Source organism: Heterocephalus glaber, unplaced genomic scaffold, assembly GCF_053883595.1.
Source record: "Heterocephalus glaber isolate CG9 unplaced genomic scaffold, H.glaber_assembly_v1.0 deba00001689, whole genome shotgun sequence".
In the NCBI taxonomy this organism is placed as follows: Eukaryota; Metazoa; Chordata; class Mammalia; order Rodentia; family Bathyergidae; genus Heterocephalus; species Heterocephalus glaber.
The window spans coordinates 8,092,058-8,110,186 of record NW_028258414.1 but is presented as its reverse complement, the minus strand read 5'-3'; the positions used below and the strand labels follow the sequence as shown (position 1 = coordinate 8,110,186).

General features: G+C 44.6%; 1 protein-coding gene and 2 non-coding genes across 4 annotated transcripts in view; 1 reads left to right on the top strand and 2 right to left on the bottom strand.

Annotated features, from left to right (window-relative positions):
• Positions 1–5,989: 5,989 nt before the first annotated feature.
• LOC147821846 (U5 spliceosomal RNA) lies at positions 5,990–6,107 on the bottom strand. Its single transcript, XR_015446526.1, has one exon. It is a non-coding gene; the product is annotated as a U5 spliceosomal RNA (small nuclear RNA).
• A 239-nt stretch (positions 6,108–6,346) lies between these two features.
• Positions 6,347–18,129, top strand: part of Parp16 (poly(ADP-ribose) polymerase family member 16) — a 37,337-nt gene continuing 25,554 nt past the window's right edge. Inside the window, exon 1 of one of the 2 annotated variants that reach the window (XM_004855625.3) lies at positions 6,347–6,469. The gene's annotated coding sequence lies outside the window, so the exon portion shown is untranslated. The remainder of the gene's footprint in view (positions 6,470–18,129) is intronic. The other variant, XM_004855624.3, reaches the window with a different exon arrangement.
• LOC147821845 (U5 spliceosomal RNA) lies at positions 11,879–11,993 on the bottom strand. Its single transcript, XR_015446527.1, has one exon. It is a non-coding gene; the product is annotated as a U5 spliceosomal RNA (small nuclear RNA).

Below are 18,129 nucleotides of genomic sequence, written 5' to 3'. Positions count from 1 at the left end.
AGTGGTGGATCAGATTTCTGATCCTTTCCTCCATTCCTTTCCTTCATCAGGGCCCATTAAGAAGGAGAAGAAAAAAACCCTGACCCCTCATTTCCTCCCTGAGAGAAATTTTAATTTGCTGGAAACCAACAAAGGGGATCTAAGCCCAGCTGTCCGCTTTGGCTGGAAAATCTTGCCAGGAGCCCCTGTCCCATAGCTGGTGGGGACAAGGGGTGGGGGGAATGGGAGCCAGGGGCTGCAGGTCCCTGAGCCTGCGGTTCCCATGAAGGAGAAGGCCCCAGAGAAGGCCTGCTGCTGGTGTCATGGCCGGGTCTCCATGGAGCCTTCCCTGTGGCCACAGGCTCCTCAGCCAGTCTTTAGCAACTCCACAAGGTGCTCGTCACCCCCACTTTCCCTGATAATGAAACAGGCTAGGAGTCACACCAAAAACCAGTTCCAGGTGCCATGGGTAGGAAGTAGAAAGATCAGTTTTGGAACCCAAGTTGTTTTTCTGCTTGTAAAATGTGTTTTCAGTTGGCATGGTGACACATACCTGTAATCCCAACACTCTGGACGGCTGAGGTGGGAGGATCATAAGTTTGAGCCCAGCCCGGGTAATGACAGTGACTTTCTGAGATGTTGTCTCAAAATAAATAAAATAAAGGGATACAGCTCAGGGCAAAGGCCTTGGGTTCAATCCTAATACCACCAAAAATAGGGGGGAATCATCCTTTCTCACATGCACCCCTCCAAGGAAAGAACTTTGTAACTGCTCTAGCTTGGATCGGGAGGTTTCCCAAAAGCCCATGTGTTAAAAATGTGGTCCCCAGGGCCAGGGATTTAGCTCAGTGGTTCCGGCGCCTGCCTCTCAAGTGCAAGGTCCCAAGTTCGATCCCTGGTACCCAAAAAAAAAAAAAAAAATTTAAAAAGAGAACTTTAGGGCTGGGGATTTAGCTTAGTGATTCTGGCACCTGCCTCGCATGTGCAAGGTCCCAAGTTTGATCCCCGGTACCAAAAAAAAAAAAAAAAAAGTGATCCCCAGCCTCTCTCACTATTGGGAGGTGGTGGAAGCTTTAAGAGGTGGAGCCTAGAGGCAGGAAGTGATGTCACTGGAGGCGTGGTCTATAGGAGGACCCCCCCCCCCCCCCCCCGCTCAGCTTCTTGAGCACCGTGAGGTGAGCAGCTTTTTGTCCGCGCTCCTGCCTTGATGGACGGGTGCTGTCATGGCCCAAAGCTAAGGGACCAAGTGACCGTGAATTGAAACCTCAGAAACTGTGAGTTAAAGTAAACCTTTCTTTTAAGTTAATTATCCTAGGCATATGCAGTCCCTTAGCATCTGTCCCCAGCCGTCCCTCCGTGCCTTGCCCAGCCGGGTTCCCTGACCTGACACCCGGCTCTGGCTTCCCCAGTTCCCTGGCTCCAGGATCCTCATATTTCAGAAGGGATGGGGTTGGAGCGCACTGAGTGTGCCCAGGGTGTTTGTCTTCGTGCTTCTTCCTGTGTGGGTATTTGTCTTGTTTTTGCTTTTGTTTGTTTTTTTGAGACAGATAGGGTCTTGCTATGTAGGTCAGGCTGGCCTTGAACTCACAACAATCATCCTGCCTCAGCCTCCTGAGTGCTGGGATTCCAGGTGTTCACCACCCCATGAGGTATTTCTAACACAAACAGTTCAGAAGCAGCCCTGATCTCTTTGTTGTCCACGACGCCAGCTTATCCTCTGGGGTGAGGGCCTGGGATCTTCAGCCCTGAGTCCAGTACTCCTCTCCCTGTCTGGAGGCTGAGTCAGGATTGGCCATAGGAAGTGTGGTCTCTGGGACTCTGACTTCCCCAGTGGCAGTTAAAGCCTGGCAAAGTGCCCACCCAGCCCACCCTGCAGCCCTCTCCCAGGCCTCCACCTGGAATGGTCTGTGTTTTCTTCGTTAAGGCCCAAAGCCCGCATCTCCACTCAGATCTCTGCGACTCCCAGGCAGAATCCATTGCTCCTCCTCTGCTCCCGTTGCCTGTGGTTTCTGCCCCTTTGCATGGCTTGTCCCAAGTATCAGCGCTCATATGGCACTGGAGAGCCCCAGCCCAGCGCCCTGCATCAAAAATTCTCACCAAGCGGCGAATGTTAGTTTCACCTTGGAAAGGAAAGTCCAGTATCCAAAAGTGAAAGGAGGAGATGCCTAAGTTTTTGTTGAATAGTGTGGGAGAGAGGCCAGGAGGAGTGAACACTGTGTATCATACACTAGAGTCCCAGGTGTTCTCTTTGGAGCCAGGCATGGTGGCACCTGCTTGTAATCTCAGTTGCTTGGGAAGCTGAGGCAGGAGGATCACTTGAACCAGTGAGTTCCAGACCCTCACCCTCAGTCAATCAATATTTAAACATTTGTGGGCCAGGGATTTAGCTCAGTGGTTCCGGCGCCTGCCTCGAAAGCACAAGGTCCAGAGTTCAATCCCCAGTACCAAAAATAAAAATAAAAAAAATTTAAACATTTCTCTTTACCATCCTTCTCCCTGTCATCTCATGGCTCCTCATCTACTTGCAAGTGTCTCTTCTTCTGCCCAGTCCCTTCCCCGGGGTACCTTTGTCACCAGGTGGTATATCCTTCAGGCTGTCTTCTGTGCGATTACAGATTTTGTATGCACCCAGATCACATCTATAGTAAACTAAATAGTACCCTTTATTTATTTATTTATTTTTTGGTACCGGGGATCAAACTCGGGTCCTTGCGCTTGCACAGCAGGCAGCGAAACCACTGAGCTAAATCCCCCGCCCCCCTTTATATTTTTTAAATGTTTCTGATTTCCAGCAGTGTAGTCCATATCCTTATTACGCCCACTTGTGGTGTTCGGGTATGCTGATTTCCAGACCTGCGGCACTGACTGTGGATCTCCCCTCGCTCCTGGCAGCCATCTGCAAGGGGCCCGGGGTGCCTCTGTCTCACGAGGCTGGCTTCCTTCTCCCTAAGCCTGCTTTGAGGACCCACCCATCTCTTCTCCTACATTCCTGGTGTCTTTTTGTAAGGACAGGGGTCTGCAGATGAGAGAATAAAATAGGGGCCTCCTTAGGTCTTCTAGCTAATCCTGACTAGAAGGAGTTAAAAAGAGACTTTACTAGAGATTCCCCTGGGAAGCAAGTCAAAAACAGGGTAGAAAAAGAAAAAAAGAAAAACCCCAGATAAAGAAAGGCACCAAATGGCCTTGGGGCTTGCACCAAGAGACCAGAAAAAGAGCTGACAGGCAGGACACAGAAAGCCAGGTGCACAAACAATAAGCCACCTCCACCTCCAATAAAATACAGGGGAAGCAAAGGGGTCGCTGACTGACCTTAAGGCAGTGTGCACTCACACCTGTGCACTAACTCACAGACTTCTGTACATGTGTATTCACCCTAGGGTCACTACCGTACTCACTCTAGAGTCAGTATAGAGTATAGCAGGTATCTACATGCCCCCTTACTAACTCTAGGCTAACGGAGGATAAGGCACCTCCTTGCCAGCTAGCCGCCCACCCCAGAGATAAGGCCTTAAAAGGTACAGTAACGACAAGTCAGCAGCTGTGCAGACACCACAGAAGAAATGAGGCAGGAGGCGGAGGCAGAGGCGCCTGGGAGGCAGTCCAGTTATGGCAGGTTCTGGGGGACCAGGACCCAGTCACTGCCCTTCCCCGTAAAATAGCTGAGGACAGAGGGCCCATGGGTCCTCCATCTTTCTGGAGCCTGCTACCCTGACTCTTTCTTATCCGGGTAGCTATCTATCTTCTCCTTTCTCCCTCCCTTCGTCTTTCTTTCATTAAACTTTGTCCCTGTCCCTGATTATTGGGGCTGAGTTAGGATTCTGGTGGGCCGCTCAGACAACAGAGCAGTGGTGCTGGTGCCCCAGATGCACCATCTTCTCACTTTCCCCTGGTCGGGGTCTCCTTTCTGCTCCCATGGCCTCTCCCTGGCCCTCTCAGGTCTATCAGCACTGCCAGCCTTTCCTGGGGCTCACAGCTGGTGGGTGGTAGGCACAGGAGGGTGCGAGGTCAGCCAGGACCCGCCTACTTGAGTGATTTCCACTTTTCTTGTCCGGTGGATGTATTATCTACTCTAACAGATTAAGTTTAAAAAACTTTTAAGTCCTCAGGCATGGTGGTGCATACCTATAATTTCAGCACTGGGGAGACTGAGGCAGGAGGATTGCTGTGAGGCCAGCGTCAGGTACATAGTGAGTTCAAAGGCAGCTTGAACTGGATAATGAGACCCTATCTTTTCCTATTCCCACGGGTGTCTTCACAGAGAGCCTGTTTTGCTTCAGCCCCAGGTGCCTGATGTCCGTGCTGTGAAATGTTCTCCCAGTGACAGCACCTAACACGCCTGTGCATAGACACCATTACCATTGTGCCTGTTTTACAGATGATGTGACTGAGGCATGGGGAAGTGAAGTCCCTCGAGTATGGTCACATGGCTGCACAAGTTTGTCCCACAAGGCACCTTCATCTCCAGTAACTCTTGTGGCGGGAGAGACACCTGCCTCTCTCCCTCCCCCTCTGCCCACCTGTCCATGCTGCTGTCACCTGCCCAGTCAGGCACCCATTCACCCTTTCAACCTTTTTTAGCTGGGCCTGTACCCGTCTCAGTGGTGAATGGTGGGGACACAGGTATTCGTTAGCAGCTTCCCCACAGACGCCAGTACCAAGGCAGGCCTGTTGTCTGCCTGCCGCTGCCACACCCCACTGCCCAGTTGGTGACAAGTGCCTGTCTCCAGTATCTGTGGCACTTACTGGAAGATGATTAAGGTAGGTTTGTGTGGTGCATACCTGTAATATGAGACTCAGGAGGCTGAGGCAGGTGGATCCCAAGTTCAACTAAGCCTGGGCACCTCAGACCCTGTTTCAAATAAAAAGGAGTGGGGATGAAGCTCAGTGGCAAGGCCCTGGGTTCCATCCCCAGTACTGCAAAACAAACAAAAAACCCGATGAAATATTAGCAAATGGGAACCTGGCTCAGCCTCCTAACCAAAGGCAGGGCAGCTCTTACCACAGGTTGTGCTGTCTCATTTGCTCACACTCCTATCTCCTCCACTCCCTAAGCCCAGAATTGAGCATCTTGCACTGTCAGAGCCTGGGGGAAATCTGGAGATTACCTAAATCACCCAACAGACAGGGAACCCTTGCCCCTAGAGGGTCCTAGGCTTGGGCTGTAGAGGTAACAAAGCCAGTGGGTGGCATTGCAGGATGAGAACCTGCACGTCCTGACCTCTTCCCCGGCCACATCCTCTGGTCTTTCATCTGTCCCAGGTCTGCAAGTTTCAGTGGGCCCGCTTCCCAGGAGGGGTGGGGGCTGCTTCAGTCTGCTCAGGCTCTGCCCTCAGGCTCACTGTCCCAGCTTCTCTTTGCTGTGATCAGACACGCGTAGAAATAATCTAGAGGAGGAGACGTTGATTTTGGCTTGGGTTTCAGAGGTCTCAGTCCATAGTAATCTGCTTAAACAAAACAAAACAAAAATAATGAAAAACAGACCTGATACTAAGACTAAAATCTCTACAAGAGCAAAAAGAGAAGCTATAAATAGATAGGAATTAATTATACTTCATAACCAACAAAAATTCTACTTGTTTACTACTAACACGGAGCTATATCCCTCCTCTGCTTTTTTTGGAGACGGTTTCATCAAAATCTGTAAACCAGATTAAGCTTGAATTATACAATTATCCTGCCTCAGCTTTCTAGAGTTACATAGGAAAGCCACCATGTGTGTACAAGTACTTCACTACATAAGAAACAAACTCATAAGATTAATAGCCTAGAAATAATGAAAAAAAAAATTGAAAAACAAGTGTAAAAACTCCCACTTACATATAATAATTACAAAAGCATATACTACCATTTTATAATTACCCGGGAAAAAAAGTCATCGCTTATCCTCAAACTATTTTTCAAAATCTCGGCTTTAAAGTAAACAGCTCTAGTAGTTGAGTTTCAAGTTTGTTGCTTGCTTAAAAGAATACTCCAACAATTTAAAATTCTATTTTTCCACATAGTTAAATGTAGCCTTAGTTTAAAATAAGGCTTCAAAAAATTGACCTAAGACTCAGAATTGTTCCTCTCCACGGAAATCTTTAGTAAAAGGCGAAAGATTTATGCGATCTGAAGAGAAACCAGAGTATGTTTATCTACTTGTTAAGTCACATCTCGAGGAACAGAATATCCTAGTTCACTGATGATAACTATTTAAAGGCAAGAATATTGCACAAAGAAAAAAATTTCAGATAGTTTTACGACTATAAGCCTCACTTTCACAAAATATGTGCCTCAAAAAAATTTATAATTTTGCCGTTTTAAATTTGTGCTGTCCGCAGTGTACTGTGGGTATGCAAATAAGCGGCCTCCCCGCCCTTCGGATTCCGGAAGTGGCTGAGAATCCGCAAGGTGGTTTGCGTCACCATTAGGGGGTGAAGCAGCGGACTGGATGGCTGGCATCTAAACGTCGTCCTGGTCAGACCCAGGTTTTGATCTATTTTGCATTTTTGTACGTCTGAATTTAATTTCTCTTAAACATTGTGATTACATTGAAAAAGAAAATAGCACATAAATAATGGTTGGAAAATTCAGGCCAGTGTTTGCTCCGGTCGGTGGGAGCGAAGGGTGTGACCAGGGAAGGGCAGGGCTCTGTGTATAAAGTTTGGGTTTCCTTTGGTGGGCCACGGGTGACTGGTTATGGTTATGGTTTTGTTGTCCTCTGTGCACTCGAGCGTGTATGGATATTTTAGGTTTTTTTTGTCTGAGGTGTGAGAATTCCTGTCAAGATCTGTTTACAATTGGGGTTTGCGCACTCCATTTCAGCTTTCCTGTCCCCCATACCCGGCACTGCTACTGGGGATGAAATTGGGTTCCGCCATCAGAACTGTATATAAATCCTCAATTCCCTTACTTGTGAGAGGAGACCCGCTCTCTTCATCTCTCCAGCTGCTGGTGTAGGCTGCTCCCCACCTTCTCTGAACCGATCCCCCCCCCCTTTGCTGTTTCCTTTGCTAGCAAGGCAATCATATTTTATGTAAGTGATTTAAATTCGACAAATACACTTTAAAGATTTATTGGATACAATGCAAAAGCTATACATTTCACCGCTTTCCAGGGTACAGTGCCATGGTTTTTAGCATATCCACAGAACTGTACAATCGTCACATCCTAGAACATGCTTGTCACCCCGAAAGATGCTCTGTTCCCATCCGTGAGCAAGTCCCCCCAGTCCCAGCGCCCAGCAAGCACTCTAATGTGCCTGTTCGGGCATTCCGTGTAAGCGGTCGCAAGCCACAGGCATGGGGCCTTTGCTTCGGGATCCTGGGACTTGACGAAGTGTTTGCAGGTTCATCGCGATTCTCTCACATGCTTGCCTCATTTCCGACTGTAATGGGGACGTAGAAGCTCTGCAGATGGAGCCTTCTCGTTTGGCCAGGGGTTAAGGGGACTGGAAGGTGGCTTTTTGAATACTTGGAACTCTCCACTGGGACTTGGGACAAAGTGGCCCTGCTCCTGGCTTTCATCTTCTGGACTTTGCTCTGCTTCACTCTGGAAAGTCCTGGGCCTGTTTCGCAGGTTAGAGAGCCGCCGGAAGGCAGACTTTTGGTTTTGGCCAGCCAGCCTCCACAGTCAGGGAACTTTGGGGATTTTCTGGGGTTTTTTTGGTACCAGGGATCTAACTGGGGACCTTGCGCTTGCGAGGCAGGCAGCGGCACCACTGAGGTAAATCCCCGGCCCTTAGCGGGATTTCTGAATCCTGATTTTGAAAGAGGAGTTGACAGGGCGTCTGCACTTTGCTTATGGTGTGGCCTGCGCTTCTATTTCTGGCAACAATTCCCTTCTCTCCTTCCTCCTCCTCTTCCTTCTTCCTCCTGTTCCTCTTCCCCTCTTTTTCCTCCTTCCTTTTCTCTTCCTCCTCTCCCTCGGCCTCTTCTCTTCCTCTTCCTCCTCTTAGTCCTCTTCCCTTCCCATCTCTCCTCCTCCTCCTCCTTTTTCTTCTTCATGGCACTGGGGATTGAAGTTGGTGAACCCTGAGCAACATTCCCAAGCCCTTTTAAAATTTTATTTTGTTTTGAGTCAGGGTCTTGCTAGGTTGCCCAGGCTGGCCTTGAGCCTGAACTCCTCCTGCTTCAGCTTCTAGCTGTGTGCCACCTCGCACGTTAATATTTGAAACAAAGAATAACCTAGAAACCAAAAAACAAAAAATATACAACATAAAAAATGTTGGCATTTCTGATTGAGATTGCTTTGAATTTATAAATTGGGAAGAATTTCCCATCTTTATGATAATCTTCCAGTCTATGACCTTGATATATTTTTCCATTTATATATTTTTTATTTTTTACATCTTCCTGTAAAGGTACATAATTAACTTCATAAAGATCACTTTAACTGTTCATATCAAATATCCTAGGCATATTTTCTGCTAGTATAAATTATAGATTAAAAATTTTCCAGAGGTTAAGGCAGAAAGATGGGGAGTTCTAGGCCAGCCTGGACTGTAGAAGGAGAACCTGTCTCAAACAAGCAAACACTGATAAATGGTTATGATTTGAAAAACTTATTATTTGTCTAAAAACACTACTTTTGTATTACTAGTCTTGTATGCAAGAACTTTACTGAACTATAGTGGTTTTTTGGGAGAGGGTGTTCTGGGGATTGAACCAGGGCCTGTATACACTGAGCTACATCTTCAGCCCTTTGTTATTTTTTAATTTTGAGACAGGGTCTTGCTAAACCACTAAGTTGCCCAGCCTTGCCTAGAACTTGCAGTCTTTCAGCCTCAGCCTCCCAGAGTGCTGGGATTACAGGTGTGCACCATCACTCCTGGATGAACTATAGTTTTAATTTCAATTTAATTATATTTTTTGGTGCTGGGGATCGAATGAAGTGAGGGCCTATGTACATACTAAGCATGTGCTCTACCATATGCTACACCCCTAGTCCTTAATTCTAAAAGATTATCTAAAACAGCACTGTCCAATGTAGTGTGAGCCATGTATGTAATTTAAAATTTTCTAATAGCCATATTAAAAAGTAAAGGTAAACAGGTAAAATTAATTAATTTTATTTAGTCAAGTAATATATGTTGGGCTGGGGTGTAGCTCAATCTCAGAGCACTTGCTTAGTATCCACAAGGCCCTGTGTTTGATCCTCTGAACTGCAAAAAAAAAAAAAGTAATATATTTATTTAACTCAAGATATAAAAAATATTATTTCAGTACATAATATAAAAAGCAGTTAAGTTTTTTCATGCAAAGTCTTCAGAATTCAATGTGTGGTTTTACACTTTTTGGTATGTCTTAATTTAGACTGGCCACGTTTCAAATCCTTACTAACCATGTGTGGCCAGTAGCCACCATATTGGACAGTACATTCCTGGATATTTTAGATGTCTTATGAAGATTAATTATATGGATTGAGTTTTTTATTTATTTTTTATCAGTCCACATTTGGAGTACGTAATGTTTGCATTCCTTGTGTGGATTTGGTGCACGTACAGAACACATCTTCATTCCTTTTTTTATGTCCTTTCCCACCCCTCCCACCTGCTCCCTCTCTCGATCCTCTTCCCATTTGAGAAAGATTGATCTTTTTACTTGCTATTATCTATCTTTTACTTTGCCCTTTATATTTTGGGTTTATACCCAATGGAGTACCACTCTGTCATAAAGAAAATTAAACTTGAGTCATTTGTAGGAAAATGGGGACACTTTGAGACCATATAAATCAGACACACAAGGCTTAAATATCAAATTTTTAAAAGTATGTTTTGCAGTTTTTTTGGGGGGGGGGTACCAGGGATCGAACTCAGGTCCTTGCACTTGTGAGGTAGGCGGTGGCACCACTGAGCTAAATCCCCGGCCCTGCAGTATCATTTTTTAGAGACAGCATCTCACTATATAGTCCCGGCCCTGCAGTATCATTTTTTAGAGACAGCATCTCACTATATAGTCCAGATTGTCCTCGAACTTGGGATCCTCTTGCCTCAGCCTCCTGAGTGCTGGGACTACCGTTGTGTGCCACCATACCTGGCTTGATAATTTTGTTTTTCCAATCTTACATCCCCCACCTTTTCTGTTTTACTTTCCTGGCAAAGATCTGTAGTGCAAAACCAAATGGAAATGGTGACATTGTCACTTTTGTCTCCTGATTTGAGAAAGTTGACAACACTTTCAGTTAATGTGTAATGTTTCCTTGAGGCTTTTGGTTGGTATTCACGAGGTTAGGCGGACTACCTTTTAATTTTAGTATACTAAGAACATAAATGTATTGAATATGTATAAAGGAATGGGGTACATTTTCTTTTTGTTCTTTTTTTTTTTTTGGTACTGGGGCTTGAACTCGGGACCTTGTGCTTGCGAGGCAAGCGACAGGACGGAACCACTGAGCTAAATCCCCAGCCCTGGGGTACATTTTCTTCATGAGATTATCAAATGATTTTGCTTTTATCTCTTGTAGTGACCTACTTTCAGCCTATGCTTGTTGATTGTTCCCTGGTTTCTACTTATGGCCAAGTCCCAGGACACAGCTACCTGGGCAAGCCCACATGTACAGAGGACAGCCAACCTTTTCTGACCACAGGGGAGACACTCCCTGGAGGGTAGGTAGATTGGGCCTCCAGCCAGTCTCAGCACAGGTTCCCAGATTGACGTCTTCTGCAGCCTCTGTGCTGGCCACAAGGGGGTGCTGCTTCCCTACGGAGCTCAACAAGCCGACCTGTTAAGGTCAAGGAGTGAAATGTGTTTCCCTAAATTTTGAAAATGCATGTTCCTATTGTAGATTTTTTTAAAAAATCATATCTATCCAGGTATTGTAGTGCACGTCTATAATCCCAGGCTGAGGAGGATCACAAGTTGGAGCCTGGCCTGAACAATTTAGTGAGACCCAGTTTCAAAAAACTAATACAGGGGACGGGGATTTGGCTCAGCGGTTTCGCCACCTGCTGCGCAAGCGCAAGGACCTGAGTTCGATTCTCGGTACCAAAAAAAACCACAACAAAAAACTAATACAGGCCAGAGTTCCATCCCCGGTACCAAAACAAAACAAACAAACAAAAAAACACATCTACAGTTTTCTTGTGATAATTTATGATTTACGCTTAAATCGGTGCAGACAATGAATAGTCTGCACGCTATCCCTGTGGGTAGGGAATTTGCATCTTCAACCAACCAAGAATCAGAAACAAAAAAAATGCATGGGTACTGTCCATGCAGTTTTAAAACTGTCATTATTCCCTAAATACAGTACACATAACTGTATTTACATTGATTTAGATATTACCAGTAATCTGGAGATGATTTAAGGTATACAGAAGGTCCTGGTGTGGTGGCACATGACTGTGATCCCCATACTCTGAGAACATAAGGCAGGAGAATCTCTTTTGGGCCCAGCCTGGGCAATTTAGTGACAGCAAGACCTTTCCTCAAAAATAAGTAAATAAAATAAAATAAAGGGCTGAGGGTAATAAAAGCTAGTGCTAAAGCACAGGGTTCAATCGCTAGTCCAGTGGAGCCCTGTGCTTCCAGGTGGTCTCAAATACAGATTTAACCTAACCCTTAAAGAGTTCTGGAAAAAACATTGCAATTATCTTTTCCTGTGTCCTGGGCAAGTGTTTCTCTAAGGACCCTATTTGTCTATACAGGAGACTTTGCAGGCTATGTAGGAGAGCCTGAGCCTTTAACTGACCAACTAAGTTCAAAAGTTGAAGGTCCACTATACTGGGTGGAATAACATATGCAAACATTGTATGTTACCTCAAAGTATTTACTATAAGCCCAGAAACAACATAAATGAAACAAGCAGAGGGGAGCAAAGATAATACTTTTCACTATTCAGTATATATATATCAAAGTAAAAAAGGAGAGGAAAGAAAATAAACCTTAGAACTTCAAGCTTTTTTTCAAACACCAAAATCAGCCTTGCTAAGATAAAGCCTCAAAAAATTGGTCTATAAGTTGAGTTGTTTTTCTCCATGGAAAGCTTTAGTAAAGGGCAAAAGATTTATACAATCTGAAGAGAAACACAAGTAAAGTATAGCCCTAGTGCAACTCACTGGAGTAACTACAACTCCTTGTACACTGATGGTGACTAGTCATCTAAAAATTCACTAGCAAAAGTTTGATTAATTCTTTATATGGTACTCCATATTTTAGAAATTATTAGAGTAAGTTTATCCTCATGAAAATAGTTGCATGGTTTGCAGTGCCCTATGGTATGCAAATGAGATCTGAATAATTGCCTTTGAGACTTGCTGGTTGTAGCGGAGGAAGGCTTTGCTCCCTGGGATTTGAACAGTCACAGTCAACAGAGAGATTCTGATTTTGTGTGTTCATACCCTGGGGCTTTGAGAGTGACTTCTTTTAAATAAAGAAGTGGTTTTCAGATTTTATTTTGTTTTGAGACAGGCACTTGCTAAATTGCCCAGTGTGGCCTCAAACTCGAGATCCTCCTGCCTCTGCCGACCCTGTGTAGCTGAGACTATGTGTGTGACAGTTAAAGAAGTTTTCTAATACAGTCATCCGGGCAGGGAGAGGTGTGGATGGCAAAGGAATAATCGGTGCAAATTCGCAGTGTCCCCCACAGAGGCAGTGAGGTGTGCGAATGGGAAAGGGACCCGAGGGGCACAAAGGTGTCCTCAAAATCCTTTCTTTTAAATTCAGGGGCAAAGTGCGGGGGATTTAGCTCAGTGATTGTGCCGCCTGCCCGGCAAGCGGAAGGACCAGAGTTCGATCCCTGGTACCAAAAAAAAAAATTCAGGGGCAGGCAATAGAGTTTTAGATGGTTTTCTTTGAACTATGCATTCATTACTTGGGCGGTATACTTAAAAGCTTTAAAGATATTTTTAAGACAGGTGCTATGGGAGCTCCCGCTGTAACTGATGAGGAAAGAAGAAGCAGGCCCCAAACGCTCCTGTGGGTTTCCACATCCATCTAGCCAGAGAGAAGACATTTTAATATTTTTCACTCCACACCGGGGATTAAACCCAGTGAGCCAGGAGCTATGTCCCCCGCCCTTGTGTTATTTTATTTTATTTTATTTATTTATTTTTCCTTGTGTTATTTTAAATTTAATTAATTAATTTATATTGTGGTACTGGGAATTTAACCCAGGGACTTCTTGAGCTATGTCCTAGGCTCCCTCTTTTTATTAACTTTTAATTGCTCAGGTAACTTTTAATTGCTCAGACTGGGTTCAAACTTGTGATCTACCTTTCCTCAACTTCTGGGGTAGCTGGGATTATAGACTTGAGCCACTGCGGCTGGCTCTAATCAATGTACTTAATCTGAAAAACAAAATCTTTTGAACATTTGATTAAATTATTTATTTTATGCATATCCATGAACATTGTAAATCTTCCCATAAAGTTGTTATTTTTGTACTAGAGATTGAACCCAGGGCCGTTTTACCAGTGAGCTACAACCCCAGTAGCCCTTTTATTCTGAGACAGTGTCTTGCTAGGTTGCCCAGGCTGGCTTTGAACATGGAATCCTATCTCAGCCTCCTGAGTAGCTGGTAATAACCACCTCCAGAAAGTTTTTTGCTTTTTTTCCCCCTAGATTTATTTTACTCCTAATACAGTATCTTACAGTTTTTATGGCTGGTTAAATTTTTAAGTTAATTTTTAAGTTTACTTTTAGCGTTGGTGTATAGTAATGCAGTGGGCCTGAATCCCAGCACTTTGGAAGGCTGAGGCACCAGGATTATAAGTTTCATGCAGCTTAGGGAATTTAGAAATTTAGGAGACTGTCTAAAATTAAAAAGGAGGGGGCTGGGGATGTAGCTCAGTGCAGAGGCCCTGGGTTCAATCACCAGTAATATACCACACACACACATACACACACACACACACACACACACACAGAGTGCAGTGGAGTTTATTGTTTTTGTTTTTTGAGACAGGGTCTTACTATGTAGTCCAGGTTTGCCTTGAACTCACTCTGTAGCCCAGACTGGCGATCCTCCTGCCTCAACCTCCTGAGTTCTGGGATTCCAGATATGTGTCACCACACCTGGTTTTTTCTTAGGAAGTTTTGAACCATGGTCTGCATTTTCACTGTGCACTGGGCCTCACAGTTTTCTGGTAGGAATTCTTTTGATGAAGCTACTTCCAGTCTATTGCTGGTTCACTGCATTTTTTTCCCTTAGTATAGATGGGCATTGAGATGATCCTGAGTTCTCTCTTTTAATTAATGTGGAAAATCACACCAACAGACTTAGTAATGACAGATTATCCCAGCATCCATAGCCCAAACCCAACTTGGCAATAATGTTATTTTTTTCTTTTTAATTTTTTTTTCTTTTGTCTTTGCAATCTTGGAGATCAAACTTAGGCTCTGGTGCATTCTAGGGAAATGCTCTGCTACTAAGCTACACTCTCAGCCCCTATGATGGTTTCTTTTTGCTACCAGGGATCGAACTCAGGACCTTGCACTTGTGAGGCAGGCAGTGGAACCACTGAGCTAAATCCCTGGCCCTCTATGATGTACTTTTATTGGATTTTTGTTTGTTTGGTTTTTTTGGTACCGGGGATCGAACTCGGGTCTTTGCACTTGCACAGCAGGCGGCGAAACCACTGAGCTAAATCCCCGGCCCTGGATTTTATTTTTTTTAGAACAGTTTTAATTGTATAGAAAAGTTGTGAAGATAGTTCAGTGTTTCCAGTCAGCCTAGGGTTCTTTTGCTCAATTCAGATGGAAATCGTGAATCACAAAGTGCAGCTCTGCTACCAGTCTTGGTAATTGTGGGAGCCAGAGAGAAGCTGCTGGTCTCTGACACTGCTGACTGCTGCCTTTTAGAGCTCTTCAGAGTTAATAGTGTTTGTCAGTCTTTCCTTGGGAAAGACCACTCTGTCCACACTACTCACAATAAAAATCCTAAATAGGTTTACAGGCCTTTTAGTTTAGTGAGTTTCTTGTAACAGAGCCTGTACTGCAGCACACAGGGATCGGTACACAGGATGGAGCCCTGGAATAAAACCTGAGAAGTGGCTAGAGAGCGCTGCTTAGATAGTGGCTGCAGGCCTGTTTCAGGAAGGGCAGGGCTGAAAGCTTGCTATGAATGTTGATGTCTTAGTTACTTTTCTCTCCTTGCTGAGACAAAATACCTGACACCCAAAGTTAAAGGGGGAAAGGTTTATTTGGGTTACAGTTCATAGAGGTTTCAGTCTATAATTGGCTGGCTCCAAGGCAGGGTGGCAGAGGAACAACAGTTCATGGTGGTGGAAGACAGTAAAAGCAACAAGGGGCCTTAAAAGTGTCTTTCTGCCCCTTTTATCCCATCCAGACTACTGGGATTAGGGCAATACCAAACCAATCACTCACGTGTAGTGGTTTAGTAATCACATACCCTTAATCCCAGCATCACACACTCTAGATTCAGCCACCTCTGAAAAAGTAAGCCCTACCTCATCCACATGAGGCTTTAGGGGGGATATCTAAACATAAGTCATAACTGTTGGGTATGCAAATAAAGGGCCCAGATCCCTCCCTTCCAGACCTTAGCTGCTCCAGGGTGCCATCTCCCTTCTTCCAAATGGCAACACCACTGGCTGAAGTGGTGGGAGTGAGGGAGGGCACCGTGCTGACTGTCTGGAGAATGGTGCTTTGATAGCCAGGGAGGACACTAAAGCAGACTGTCCCAGACCATTGTCTGTGTGAGGAGGGAGCAAAGGGAGGCGAGGGACAGGGGCCTGACAGCCACTGGCCAACCCATATCCTCCCTCCAGCCAGCTCTGGAAAATTAGAGGCAGGCACTTCTCATATCCATCCCACACCCATTCGCCCCTAGGATTGAGTGGACCAGTAACAATATATTGTCCAAAATGTCCAGTCTCTAACAACAACAAAAAATTATGAGACATATAAAGAAATAAGAAAGTCTGACATATGCTGAGAAAAAAATCAGACAACAAAGTTGGCCTGTGAAAATGACCAGATGGCAGATTTAACAGGCAAATCCTTCAACATAGCCATTATAAATAAATTCAAGGAGCCAAAGGAAACTATAAATAAAGAAAAGGATGGTGTAAGGATAATGTCACACCCAAAATAGAATACAAATGAAGAGATAGAAAATATTCTTTGTTTGTTTCTTTTGTTTTGGTACCAGGGATAAAACTTAGGACCTTGTGCTTTCGAGGTAGGCAGTGGAACCATTGAGCTAAATCCCTGGGCCCTAGAAATTAATTTTTAATAAAGGACCCAGGCTGGAGATTTAACTCAGTGGTTCTAGTGCCTGCCTCACAAGTGGAAGGACCTGAGTTTGATCCCTGGTACCAAAATAAATAACTAAATAACTAAATAACTAAATAGGACCCAATAAAAATGCTAGAATTGAGAAGTACAATCATTGAAATGAACACTAATCTAGATAGTCCTAACAGTAGATATGAACTGGGACAAGAAAGAATTAGTAAATTTGAAGAGAGATTGATAAGAGATGATGTACAGAAAGAAGAGAAACAAAGAACAGAAAGAGGGCCCGGGATTTAGCTCAGTGGTTCTGGCACCTGCCTCGAAAGCGCAAAGTCCCAAGTTTGATCCTCAGTACCAAAAAAAAAAAAAAAAGAACAGAAAGAAGGTAAAATGATGAAAAACTAACAGCCTCAAAGAAATGTAGGGTAGCATTAAATATAGCAACATATGTGTGATGAAAGTACCAGTGTTGTGGGAATCCAGGAGACTGGAGAGACCCACAGATGGAAACAGGAGGACTTTATTTCAGGTTTAAAGTGTACAGCACCAGCTCAACAGACTCCTGTCCAAAGGAAGAGTGTTAAAGAGAAGTTCCAGCTTTTATATATTTTGTCCAAGGGGGTGGTTTTTCTAGTGATGTAGCAAGTGAGTTTACTGGAACAGGACAAAGGCAGACAGTTTTGTGACTTTGCCTTGAAAGAAGACAGTATCTTATGAATCATATGAGGAGAGAGTGTCATAAACTTTTTTACAGGATATAGTTGTCAATTTTAGCTGTACCAGAATAAGGAGTTACAGCTACAGGGAGAGAGGGGCCAGGGGTCGGGGGGCACTGTCCAAGGCTGGAAAGGACTTATTTTTCTTAAGTCCTGCTTCACCAGAGAGAGGAGAGGAAAAGAGAGCAGAAAAAAAAATTCAAAGAAATAATAGATAAGAAATTCCCAAATTTACCATTAAATAGTCATCTACACTTCCAGGGAGACCTGTGAACCCCAAGTCAAATAAATGGAAAGAGAGCCACAGCCAGACACATCGTGGTAAAAATACTGAAAGCCAAAGACAAAGAGAAAATCTTGAAGCAGTAAGGGAAAAACAACTTGTCTGAAAGTCACCCAATAGAGGTTTACAGCTGACTTGTGGGAAGAAACAATGGAGGACCAAGGGCAGTGGGAGAACATACTTGGAGTGCTCAAAGGAAAATGCCAAGCACAATTGTAGATCTAGAAAATCCCTCTTGTAGAAATGCAGGTTAAGCCATGCATGGTGGCACATGCCTATAATCCCAGCACTCAGGAGGCTGAAGCAGGGGAATTGGTACATAGTAAGACCTGGAATTTTAAAAAATAAAAAAAGGAATGAATTTTTTTTGGTACCGAGAATCAAACTCAGAACCTTGTGCTTGCCAGGCAGGCATGGCACCACTGAGATATATCCCTGGCCCAGAAATGAGTATTTTATGATTAATAAAAATTGAGATCTGCTGAGCACAGTGGTACACACTTGTAATCCCAATACTTGGGAAACTAAGGAGGATTGTGAGTTCCTGGCCCACTTGGGCTATTGTAAGACCGAGGGCCTTACCAAACGCTCCAAGGAGCTGACTATAGTGAAGCACACCCAGGGATCCCAGTGGTGCCTCCCGAATGCAAGGCCAAGGGCCTTACCAAATGCTCCAAGGAGCTGAAGTGGAGCACACCCGATGATCCCAGCAGTGCCTTCAGAATGTAAGACCAAGGCCTTACCAAACGCTCCAAGGAGCTAGCTACAGCGAGGACCACCCGGGAAGGAACACACCGGCCATGTTGGAAAACAGACCTTTATTAGTCTGGCCAGACGGCACTCCCGAAGCAAAATAGCTCAGAGAGGCACCTGGCTCAGAGTCCGAGGTTGTTTTATAGGGGGTTAAGGGGGGGCGTTTAACATGTGGATTCACAGAAAAAAAAAAAATAAAAGAACAAAGGTTAGTGGCTCA